Source organism: Macaca fascicularis, chromosome 1 (genome assembly GCF_037993035.2).
Source record: "Macaca fascicularis isolate 582-1 chromosome 1, T2T-MFA8v1.1".
Lineage (NCBI taxonomy): Eukaryota > Metazoa > Chordata > Mammalia > Primates > Cercopithecidae > Macaca > Macaca fascicularis.
In genome coordinates, this window is record NC_088375.1 from 116,134,403 (window position 1) to 116,147,047 (window position 12,645).

At 41.8% G+C, this 12,645-nt stretch overlaps 1 long non-coding RNA gene across 1 annotated transcript; it reads right to left on the reverse strand.

The window, feature by feature from the left end:
* Positions 1-2,788: 2,788 nt before the first annotated feature.
* LOC123572460 (uncharacterized) lies at positions 2,789-11,091 on the reverse strand. Its single transcript, XR_006697055.2, has 2 exons — positions 10,478-11,091; positions 2,789-2,994 (listed from the first exon to the last, which is right to left on the reverse strand). It is a non-coding gene; the product is annotated as an uncharacterized lncRNA (long non-coding RNA).
* Positions 11,092-12,645: the final 1,554 nt, after the last annotated feature.

The window sequence follows — 12,645 nt, forward strand, 5'->3', positions numbered from 1 at the left end:
TAACATCACCTGGTTAGTGGGGGAATGTTATAATTTTAACATGTGAATTTGGAGGAGATATAAACATTTGGTCTATTGCAACACTATTTAATAGTAATACTGGAAGCTTGGTATATATACTATGTGCTAGATACAGTCCTGTATAATTTACCTCAGGGAAAATTTGTGACAACCTCATCCCCACTTCCATCCCTCCTATCTGTGGATGCTAACAAGTGGGTGCTAACAAGTGGATCCTAACAAGTGGATGCTAAGAAGAGTCCTTTGCTTGTTGAGTGGAGCCATGGGTATTGAGCTACTGATTAGAGGCTGAGAGGGTGCAACAATGCTCTGCATAAGAAAAAGTATAGAGAGAAATTCTGGGATGATCTGGGATGGATCCAGAGCCTCAGCAGAGCATGGGAGCCAGGGAAGAAAGGAAGACCTAAAGGCTGACCCTGAGGAGAGCTGGAGAGGGAGGAAAGGTGAAGTGGCAAGGACCCAGAGAGGAGCTCCTGGGAATTAGCAGAGATATTTAAACAGGATTATATGAACCTTTCCCATATAGCCTGTGAAATAAGTGCTTTTCCCCACTACCTGCCATCAAATTCTTATCAATATTACCTGTTAGATCTGTTTGAGGGATGCAATGACGTGCTTGGTTCTGCTGTGAGGTGATACAGGCCAAGAACAGAGGCTTCCCATTTACCTTCAGTTTGCACCCCACCCACTCATTCAAGCTAATCCAACTCCACGGAGGTTGCCAACTTCACCCACATGAGACTGTCCTGCTCACCTCCACGTTCCCGCCCATTGAGCTCCTTGTGGCATTCCCAGAGTCTGTGTGGTAACTTTATTGACTCAGTGTTTTCCAGGTCGAGAATCTGGAATTAGCATAACCTTTAACCCACAGCAGCTGCTGATTTATCGCAAAATCTGTTAGAGTCTCTTCCAGATGTTGACATTTCTGACATGAAGCCATTTAATTTGAAATTGGCTTAGCTGCAAAATTAGGTTAAAGATTTTTATAGTCACAGTCTAAGGCAGAAATTTTACCCTTCTTATAAACCCAAGGTGTGAGTGGTACAAAGCACAATTCAAAGATGATTAAATTCCAGACCACTCAATGTTACAGTGTATCTGGAAGAAGGCTAAAGGGTGGGAGGCAAGATGGGTTGTTCTTGCCTGGGGAGTCATGATTGAGCTTCAAGGATGGCTGCCAGATCTGTAAAGAGACTGCAGATGTGTGGTGGCCTTGAGGTAGCTCAGATGAGAAGGGGCAATCCCCCACACAAAGAAGGAGCACATACATTTTTTGTTCTCAACTCTATACTGAACTCCTGGAATCACTGCTGATGCTTAAATGCCTGACAAATTAAACTTTCCATTGTTAGGTTGTCCTGGGTACTTGTCGGAGTCTCTAACCTACTTAGTGTTCTGGAAGAGTTTCAGAGCCCCCACCTGTCCTGGAGCCCTGCCAGGAGAAGGTGAGTGGTAGTGGCTGTGGCTGTGAGGGGCAGTTAAATGTGTTGGAAGGAGACCTTACTCAGGTTTCACCAGAGAAGTGGGCATTTGAGGAAAGGATGATGAACATGCAGATGAAGCAAAGACCAAGGTGGAAAGCATCTCGATCTGGCCCCCGAGTGCCCCTCCTACCATGATAGTTCGCTGCCAGCCTCCACGCAGAATCAGAAGCTCAGGGGAGGCGAGACCAGAGAAGGCACAACCCTCTTTGTATTTAGTGCTTTAAGAGAAACGTGAGCAAAATGGAACACATTTGGGGACAGAGGTGGCTGGAAGAGAGAAGTCTTGGCTGAAATTTCAAGAGAAGTGGACTGTAAGGGGTAAACTATGTGACAAATTTTTTAAAACACCAATACCAATACTTTTTGCCAATGTGAAAAGGCAACGTGACCTGTTCTGTGAGCGACACAAGATGTCAGAGTTCAGCAAATGGCAGATACAGAAAGGTGAATTCCTAGGTACCTTTCTAAAAGGAAAGGGAGGGGAGGGGAGGGGAGGGGAGGGGAGGGGAGGGGAGGGGAGGGAAGGGAAGGGAAGGGAAGGGAAGGGAAGGGAAGGGAAGGGAAGGGAAGGGAAGGGAAGGGAAGGGAAGGGAAGGGAAGGGAAGGGAAGGGAAGGGAAGGGAAGGGAAGCCGTCTCTGTCTCTAGAACTTCTAGAACTGCCTGGATAACCTCTCAACAAATGTACCAGATGGGGAGCAGGCTAAAGCATTGGATGGGGATTTTCTTTAAAGGACCTTAGAGGTTCCTCAAATCTATGAGCCTAGACTCAGGCCTACTCTTAAAATGTTTTCTACCTTTTATGTGAAACTAAGCCTCTGGTTATCTGGTCATTTGATAAAATAGTAAAACTCTTCACTCTAGAATATTGAGAATATGCGAAAGGTACCATATGGTTAGTGTTTTGAATCTTTCAGAATGACAATTAGTTCTTAAAAGCAAAATATGTGTTTTTCATTTAATTATATTAGGGGACATGTTAGGCAAATTACGCAGACTGAAAGAATTGGATAGTGTGGATATTTTAAAATATTTGCCACAGCTCTACTGCCAAGGAGTCAGGTTTCTAATTCTTTCCACTTTGAATGTTTTGCATCTGGATTTATTTATGCTGGGACAAATGCTCACTTCCTGACTCACAATTCTTCATGGTAACAACGAAGCATCCACCCAGGACAAGCATCTTCACCTCAACTTTGGTCAAACTCATGACTCAAAGGTTCTTTTAATGCAAGGGTTGAATCTACAAGACTCTACCATTCTTATAGACTGCACACAGTCAGACTATTGGAATTATTTTTTTAATTAAAGCAGTGTGATGAAAGTGTTGATTGTAGGGGGAGTCACTTATTGTCCAGAAGTATTATCTGCACTGCCAAACATCTGGATTTGGTGAAGAAACATCTAAGTGGTTCAAGTGAATTTTTCTTTTTCATTTGGATGTTTTGGTGTCATGTAGACTCAGCCTCAGTCAAGACTTGGAGGAAAAACCTGGCAGAAAAAGAACAGAATGACTTAATGCTAGCATAACAATCTTAAAAGAATAAAGATTTTTCATTCATGATTGCCATGATGCAGGAGACACTGGAAGAAAGCCATTCTTCTAAATAAGTCAGAGAGTAATAACCAGGTCACAGAAAATAATGAACTATGCCCCTAGACCTCTTTCTCAATTCTGGCAAATGAGTGGTAAAGTGGTATCAATGGTAAAAAGTAGGATAAACTGTAAATCAGGTTAGCAGATATTTGGAAATCCTGAATGCATAAAGTTTAACCAAAAAAAATTACCTACAATCTTGAACATAAATAAAACATATATGAAAGAAACCACTGCTAGCATTTCTGAAGACTAGTGAGGAATGTACAAAAATCCCAGTAATTGGGCTAAAACTAAATACTATTAGACCAAGCTAGGAAAGGAGGAAAGTGATTCTGAACATTACTCTTCATTAAAAAAAGAACTCTTTAACTGTTGAGAATGGATAATCCCCACACCCCTGTAGGCCTCTTAGAGGCTCAAGAAAAGGGATAGGAATAGGCATGTGCACTGTGAATGCATTTCCATCAGGATGAGACTCTCAAGGTTAGAAAATTCAATTGGTACTGAAGTTGTACAGCTTTATCAAAGCCAGAAAATTTATAATATTATTCCCTTTTCATTCATCCCCCATTCCTTATCTTTTCCATACCATCTGCAGGTTAACCCAGCTCTTTGTGTAACCTCTCCATTCATGATCTGGAAGGTGGGGACGTTGGGTGCTGGTTACTCCCACACCCTGCCCTGCCAATTGCACATAACTTCTTGAGGCCTGTTTCTTCATCTTTAAAATGAGGATGTTAAATAATATTACTTTAATCATAGCATCCAGAAACAATAGGCTAGTATCCATAAGAACTAATAAACTGTTAAAGAAGCAACATTTGGAATATTTAAATGCATTTGCAAAGTGATAGTTCTGACCAAGTGGCAAGGGCAACCCAGAACCTAAGTAACATCACTGAGGCCCAGCATTGGGCTATAAAGTAATAGGTAAGGAGACATGAGGGAACATACTAGACCCAATGTTCTCTAAAAAATATTAATGGGACATGTAGATTATACCAAGCTAAAAGAAGCAGACCCCAGTGTGGGCAGGCAGTAAACACATGAATGATATTAAGAGATTATAGAAATATGGGTGGGAAAGAATGAAATGGAATTCAACTTGGAAAAATGCAAAGTAATGTATTTGGGAGCAAATAACCAGAAACACATGAGTTTGCAGTGTTTTATGGCAACAGAATTAGCTGGAGACAGAATCATCCTGCCAGTGAATGGAAGATGGATGATTTCTGCATCCCTAGGGGAGTACACACTTGGAATTCTGAGTTCAAATCTTCCCCTTCAAAAGTAAGAAATGAGGAAGAAAAATTAAAAAGGGGTCAGGAGAATGCCAAACTAATAATTAGAGAATTAAAGATGGTTGATTTAAGGTGAATTTTTAAATTTCACAGGATGGGCTGGCAGGTATCAGGCTGTGACAAGAACATAGAGCATTGTAGATCAAGTTTAAAAACCGGTGTGAAATTGGGGAATATTAGAGAAGGGGGTGGTCTTAGAAACCTACTCCACCACCACCCCTGACTCCATGTTACAAATGAAGCCAAGATTCAAAGAGTTCAGAAAAGGATGTCATTTATTAAAGTGATTTCTTAAACAATAGAACTGAATAGGAAACCTCAGGGCCTCTTGGTTATTGCACCCCTAACCCAGTAATCTCTGAATGTGGCATCACTTTGATGTGTTCTTGCCTTTGAACATGAATTCATCCTGCCCTTGTGCTGGTTCCTATCCCCCAGGGTCCTCTGCCTGATTCTCTGTTTTCTAAAGATTACCCTCCCAGGGCCCACGCCATCACCTATAACATGAACTCCTTTTTCACCGCACAGGGAAGGTTCATGCACACAGCCTGGCTGCTGGTGAGCAAGCCCATTTTGGACACGTCTCTCCTTCAATCAGAATTAGTTTTCCCTCCTGACTGTCCTCTTAGGCCTTTTCCATTTCCACTAAAGCAATGATCACACTGGGTTACAAATCTGTTCATGCTTCCACACCTGACATCTGAGGGGAGGAGCAGTGCCCCAGTCATCTTCACATCTCCAGCATTTAGTTCAAGGCCTGGCATAAGAAAATGTCTTCTCATGGATGTTAAATGAATGAAATATTCTGTTTTCTTCCTATCACTCACTTGCAAACCTATGTTTCAAGACAGAGATTTTGGGAGGCTATGTGTAGCGGTGGTGTTAAAATGTGACATTATTCACTACTTTCAGACACTTAACACCTTCGGAGCAGAAGTCTTTTGCAGAAATCAAACCTAATCAACCCATCAAAATGTATTCACCCTCCCACTAGCACAACTGATTAGGCAATTCTATCATTTTGCTTTTTCTCAAATGTGTTTTATATTTCACAATATATTTCTCCACTAAAGGCAGATTCCATAGTGAAACAAATCAGAAACATTTGGTGAAACAGAAGTAACTTGCTTTTCTTTACTGTCCTGCATATTATGGATCTCAAAGCTAGGGGTCACCTAATTTGAACTCAGAACCCTTTTCTCATCTTTTAATATATCAGCTTCAGGGAGTCGTGTTTTGTGGAAAACATTTCAAAATATGTTGAGCTTTCTAGGCAGGTGACCATGCCACATGTTCTTGTAGTAGTATAAATAGCCAAGGCTTACTGTGTGTCAGACCCTGATGCAATACTTTATGTGTATTAACTCATTTAATTCTCATAACCTTCTAGGAAGAGCTATTACTCTTACTTTACAGATGAAAAAACTGAGGTATAGAGAGGTAAAGAAATTTGCACACCATCACATAGCTAACAAGTGGCAGAAGCAGAATTTGATCCCAAAACTTTGGACTCTAGTGCCCAGTACTTTAAGATAAAACCCCATTCCCTATAATTGTCATCCCAAGTTGACCCCTGGGTGCTGTGGACTGATTCCCAGCCCTTATGGCATGAAACCCATTTAAATATTTGAAATATTTCTGTGGCTTCTCTTCTCTGAATCTTCAACTACAATCTACAATCATTTCTCAAATAACAAAGTCTGAAATTCTTTCTCCTTCTCGATGATTGGCCTCTGACACATAGAATAGATCTATGTCCTCAGTAATTTTAGGTCTCAGAAGTAATCCAGCCAGCCTGATGTGGTTTAACTAACACTAAGAACAGTAAATAATTTCTTCTCCCTAGAAACACATTAGGTGTGGGGAGTCTTATTTCTATGTTTGCCTATTCAGGGTATCCGTATTATAATATTGGCTTATGTTTAGCTAAATAGTAACTAAAACCCAAGGTCAGCAAAGCATGAATTTGAAAATATTTCACAAAAATTTTAACTTTTGTAAATGACAGAAACAATTAATGAGCAAAGACTGCCCTCAGCTAAATGTCCCCACTTAGGCAAATCTGCACATATCACATGGGCCTCACTCAGGACAATTCCTGTCTCCCATTTGCAAAGTTATGATGGTCAGTAACCAGCTGGCAGATGTAACCAGCCCTTTCTGAAGGGAATCATGAGGATACCAGTTATGGCCTGGGAAATGGTTATATAAGAGGAACTGCTTTTAATGAGGCTGCCACTGACTTAATATTAGAAGCAGTGTGGGAGACAGGATGAAAGAAGGAAATTAATAATTTTTTTAATTTGTAATTAAATTATACAGATACAAAGAAACATGAGTACAACCCAGTGGACACTCAGAAACATAGCTCCCTCTCTTGTTCCACTAGAACCACTTAGTTCAGAAAAGCAGATTGTGAGTGGTCCACCACCTATGTAGAATGGTCAGCTCTCCACTTGAATGGGAACTTCCTCACTTGACAGATGGGGATTGAATGTCTGTTGGCTAACATTTTTCCTCTAATTACTAATTATACCAGAGAAAGGGGCTTTATGAACAGAGTCCTGGAAATATGAAATTTGATCAGTAGAGATTTGCAGTGAAGATGGAAGATTGATGTGTGACGTCAGACAGCTGGCCAGGAGGCCCATCAGGCGAGGAAGCTAGCAGCTGCTTACAGCGGATTTGAGAGGGTGGAGGGAGAATCCAGGAAGGGGGGATCAAAAATGGATCTTGGAGAGGAAAGATAAGGAGAACCATGTTAACAATTTTGCTTCCCCCAATCCCCTTTGTGTCCTTTCAGATGAGAACACATTAATCCTCTGAGTTTGAGGTTATGTCCAACAGGTGGCAAGGCCTATTCCTGCACAGGAGACAGCTGCTGGGACTGAGGGAAGATGCCAGAAAAAGGGAGCTTCAGGTGGGAATCTGCACAGTGCAATTAACCTTCACCTTGAAACACACCGGACTCCACTCCCACCACTCACAAAGGAGAGCACAACGCTGAAGGCCAAACACTCAAAGCATTTCCTAGGGCAGGGATGCTGAAAGGGCCATCCAGGGAGCAGCTGCAGCAGAATCCCATGCCCTTCTGTTTGACAGTGCGGATTCCTGAACCCCAGCCCAGGCCTCCAGAGTCTGAATATCTGTAAGCGGAGTAGTCCCCACTGCCAGTCACTTTCTCTTACATCATCCCATGTATTTTCTTCTTCACACCTAAACCGTGATCTGAAATGATATCATTCATTGACCTGTTTCCTGCCTTCTCCACATTAGCGTATGCTCCCAAGGGGTAGGAACCACCTTCTCAGAACAGTATCTGGCACAGAGAGGAGCTTCATAAATAAATCAATGAATAGGTAAATTGAAGAGAAAGAGGGAGGAAGGGAGGAAGTTCAGAATGGCTTCCCTAATTAATAATAAAGCTGAGCTGAACCCAGTTCCTACATCCTGGGGATCTTCAGGGAGTGGAAATCAGGGCAACAGCCAAAAGAAAAGGAGGTTGCTGCCCATCAGGCGTCAAAAACACCAACATAAAAGACTGAGGATTTCATATGAGTAATGAGCCCTTAATGTTCCCCCATGCACCCCCCCACACACACCACAGACTCCTGCAGGGAAACACATTACCACGTCCAAACACAAAGACCCCACCGGCAGCCAGGCAGTTGCACCTTTGTCTCCGGAAAGCCTTTAGTGCACACCTGTCATTATTCTGAAGTTGCCCCCAAGGCATCAATATAAGACAAACATTGACCCCTTTAATTTTATTTAGTTTTTAAAAAATATTGTTAATTTTAATTTTTCTGGGTACATAGTAGGTATATATAATTATGAGGTACATGAGATGTTCTAATATGGGCATGCAGTGCACAGTAATCGCATCATGGAGAACGGAGTATCCATTCCCTCAGCCCTTATCCTTTGTGTTACAAACAATCCAGTTATCCTCTTTTAGTTCTTTTAAGCCACCCCGAATTTTAGAACAACAGAAATTAAGGCACTAAAAGTAATGATAGTTTGCACAAAGACAGAAAGTGGGGAAAAGTCTAAAACCTGGCCTTTTTGCCTCACATATCAAGTGTATCTTCCAACCTTACTGCTTCCTGCATTTTCTTTGATGCTTATTCTTGAAACAGCTATGTGCTGTTTAGGCTTATTTTTGTAACTGGCAAGAAGGAGGGAGGATGTTAGCGTCATACCATGCTCAGTAACACACGTTAAACTTAATCTTCCTGTGACCCTTTTTTCCTACTTTTATACAATAAGGTTGGTAGTATTGATAATACTATCTAAGGAGATGACTAGAGGACTCACAAACACAAGCTAGTGCTCACAAATACAGAATATTAAAATGTAGCACCTTTCTTACATACACATATAATGCTTTCTTATACTCCTATTCTATTAAATCAGTCTTTCAAATCCCCACCCCCTTGTAATAAACATAGCCTTCTACTGGTTTGAGTCTTCCATAAATGGGAGGCTCAAGGATCGTGGACTCTAGGATCTGGCAGGGCTCTGAAGAATCACACAAGTTAAGTCCTCCCCTCCACACTGTCCTGGACAAGGCAACAGAGGTCCAGAAACTTCACATGGCATGGGAAGCGACAGGGCCAATATTCCTGTTTTTTGCTTCCAGGATTTTCCATAGGAACCCCAGTGTTTGGCATAATAACTTGGAACACTGAGGCAGGACTTGGTGGCATACCTGATATTTGTCCTCTTCACTATTGACTGATTAGACACCAAATCCCTATGACCCCGAGGCTTTCGACATCTTTAGAAATGTCTGCATGTTCTTTTGTCACTACACATATTCCTTCATCCTTAGGGGAGCTATACCCATATAGAAGCAACCAGAGTCATGGTGGTTATGAACACAAGGGGGTTATAGGGGACCCTTACTAGGATGGGTGTGGAGAGCTGAGTGGCTGAGTTTGCGCTTGCTCCTCCCAAGAAGTTGTGTAAGAAAGACCTCCCTCTCTAATGGGTTGGAGAAGGAAATTTGAAGCCTTGCTCCTGGGAAGGTGACGCTCACTCCTCAGACGCTGCACTGGCCTCTTTCACAGCAGCTCTGGGAGGCATCATTGTCACAGCTGTGTCAGCCCAGCATCAGCACAAACCAGGAGATTACAAAGAAGCAGGCCATAAACAGGTCCTCTCCTCTCATTTGCCAAGGGAAGAAAACTGACAGGCATTCCCCAGTGCAGAGCAAAGGAGGCATCAGAAGGCCACGTGCAGTGGCTCACTCCTGTAATCCCAGCACTTTTGGAGGCTGAGGCAGGAAGATCACTTACGCCCAGGAGTTCGAGACCAGCCTCAGCAAGACCCTATCTCTACAAAAAATAAAAATAAAAATAAATTAGCCAGGAGTGGTGGCACATGCCTGTAATCCCAGCTACTCAGGAGGCTGAGGTGAGAAGGATCCCTTGAGCCCAAGATCAAGGCTGCAGTGTGAGTCATGATTGTGCTACTGCACTCCAGCCCAGGCAACAGAGTGAGGCCCTGACTTAAAAAAAAAAAAGTCAACAACAGTAAAAAAGTGATAAGTCTAATGTGGCACCATTTTTCCATTGAGCTGGAGAGCTTTGACAATCATGGAGCTGGGCTACCAAGTTTGTTGTGGCTAAGCAAGATTCAAGATTATTATCTTTTTTCGAGGTTAGAACGACTAGGAGTGTCTTTCCCCCGTCTCCACTCAGGAAATTCCTCTTCATTCCTTGCAATTCAGCTCATTGTTAAGTACCTCTGGGATGCATTGTCAAATTCCCCTACGCAGTCTTCTGAAAGGAATGAGTCTCTTTCCTGTGTGCTCCCACAACACTTGGCATACTCTCAGTGGCAGTGCTGTCCAGTGGGGTGCTAATTATTTGCTTTTCAAGGCTATTTCCTCAAACTGTGCTTCTCTCTAGAGCAGGGGTCAGGTTTCCTTTATCTCTGTAGGCTCTTCTCCTCCTTACCCACCTACCTTTAACCTCCCTACCTCCAAGTCTGGTTTTAAAGTCTGGCACATCAAAGGTACTGAAAGAACAGGAGAAAGAAATAAAAGAAGGAAAGTTAAGTAGCTTACCCAAAGTCACACAGAAAGTCAGCATCGGAGTTCTGACATTTACTGCAGCACTCAATTCTAAAGTAGGCTGTCATCAGGCTGATTTGATGGTTCACAAAGAGTGATATATTTTTAAGAATGATTTTACTGCTAAAGAAGTGAAGAACATGCAGCCCAGGCCAGTAACTTTTTAAGTATGATTAGATGATGGCTTATGGGCTCCATCTAAGCTTTAAATCAGGACCATTTTCAGGTCTAATGGAAATTACATGGTGGCTTTGGCTTCACAGGGAAGGAACTTGGAGCTAATCAGCCTCGGGAATGCCACCATCTGAGATGCCAGGGCAAAAACAAAGAGATGCCATCGATTAAGAGTCTCCGTCAAGAACGTTCCAAGGCTGCGAGGCTGCTGAGATGAGATGGGACTGGAATCCTAGCCACAGGCTTAATTGCTTTGCAAGAGGCCACAGCTGTTGCTGCAGGGAAGAGCAGGCAAAATCCTGTTTTCTTACTTTCAACTTTCTGCTGACCTTGTTAGAGATTGTTTCTGAGCTGCCTGATGCCCATGCCTATCTCGAATGGCATTTCTTCAGTGTCTCCTGTCTTGCCTTTGCTTTTCCTTCTATGCCAAGCACTTAATGTAGTGCCTGAAATGCAATACTCACTCAAGAAATACCTGTTTGATTATTTAAGCCATCAGAAGAAGAGTTTTAATAGCAAATGACAATTCCCTGTCACCCAAGAGAGGTACTCCTTTACTTTTTGAACCAAGATTCCTCTTAGTCCTTTCACTAGAATACAGGAACATGAAGAAAGGAGAAATAGCATAAAAAACATTGGAATTTTGTCCAGTCGATGACTGTCTGCATCAAAATTTTCCACCCATATTCCATGACCAAATCAACTGTTTTTGAGACTTCTTTCTTTTCCTCTTGTAAATGACAAGCAATCCTTGAATAACAAATGACTTGTCCCACATTTGTAAACTCTTCTGGCCTTTGAAATAGCTAAAATGACCTAAGGTCTAACAGAACAGTGGCATGTATGGACTTTGCCAGAAGTTGGACCCATGGGGTAAGATCTCTAGAGTTATTGGCTTAAGTGGTGTTAAGCAGCCTATGATTGGAAAATGAAATGAAATAGAATCCCCTCATAGAATCAAGAATAGACAGGCCTCATCCTAAAATAAACAGGCCAAAGAAGCATGGGTGGCAATGGCCTAATCCTCAAACCTGTTCTTCCCCCTTTATTTCACTTAGGTTTCCAAACATTTGTTTCTGCCTTCTATCTGTAGCCTTAGATCCATACATGTTTTAAGACTTTCTGCTTTTAACATTAAGCAATCTGCTGAACTCCTTTTAAAGCTCAGTACAGTAGGAAAAAGCGCTGGTTCATAATGAAAATTTTTGATGACTTTTGTTCTTCTTTGTTGTGAAAGGATTTCTACCACTTTATACATTTGGAAATTGAGGTCATCTTTTCCTTGTGGATAAAAAAAAATACACTCTTTATTATATTGCATAAATAATGTTTTTGCATTCACTTCACCAACAATACAAAAATATTTTCTCTCTCTCCTCTGGAGCAAAGAAAATGACTGGTTTCACCTCAGTCCTCTGAGTGCTGCGGGAACACCAGTGGTTCCCAATGCTTTCCTGGACATGATACAGTGGAAACATAAATAAAAGAAATATATTCCTCAGAATTATGTTCTCCTATAAGTCAGCTACATAATAAAAATAATAATAAATAACTTACATTAATACAGCACTTTATAATTAACATCATTAATGTTTTGTCAATTGATCCACATCAATGGAACTAACTGTAAATCATATGGTATAGATAGATTTTATGGATGACAAAATTTATCTTCTGCAAGCTTAAGCTGCTTGCTAGAGATACACAACTAAGCTGAACAAAATTAAAATTCATGTTTATTTTGGCCAGGCACATTGGCTCATACCTCTAATCCCAACACTTTGGGAGGCAGAGGCAGGAGGATCACTTGAGACCAGTGTTCAACACCAGCCTGGACAACATAGGGATACCGTGTGTCTACAAAAATTTTAAAAATTAGCTAGGTGTGGTGGCGTACACCTATGGTCTCAGCTACTTCGGAGGCTGAGGCAAGAGGATCACTTGAGCCCAGGAGGTCGGGGCTGCAGTGAGCTATGATTGTTCCACTG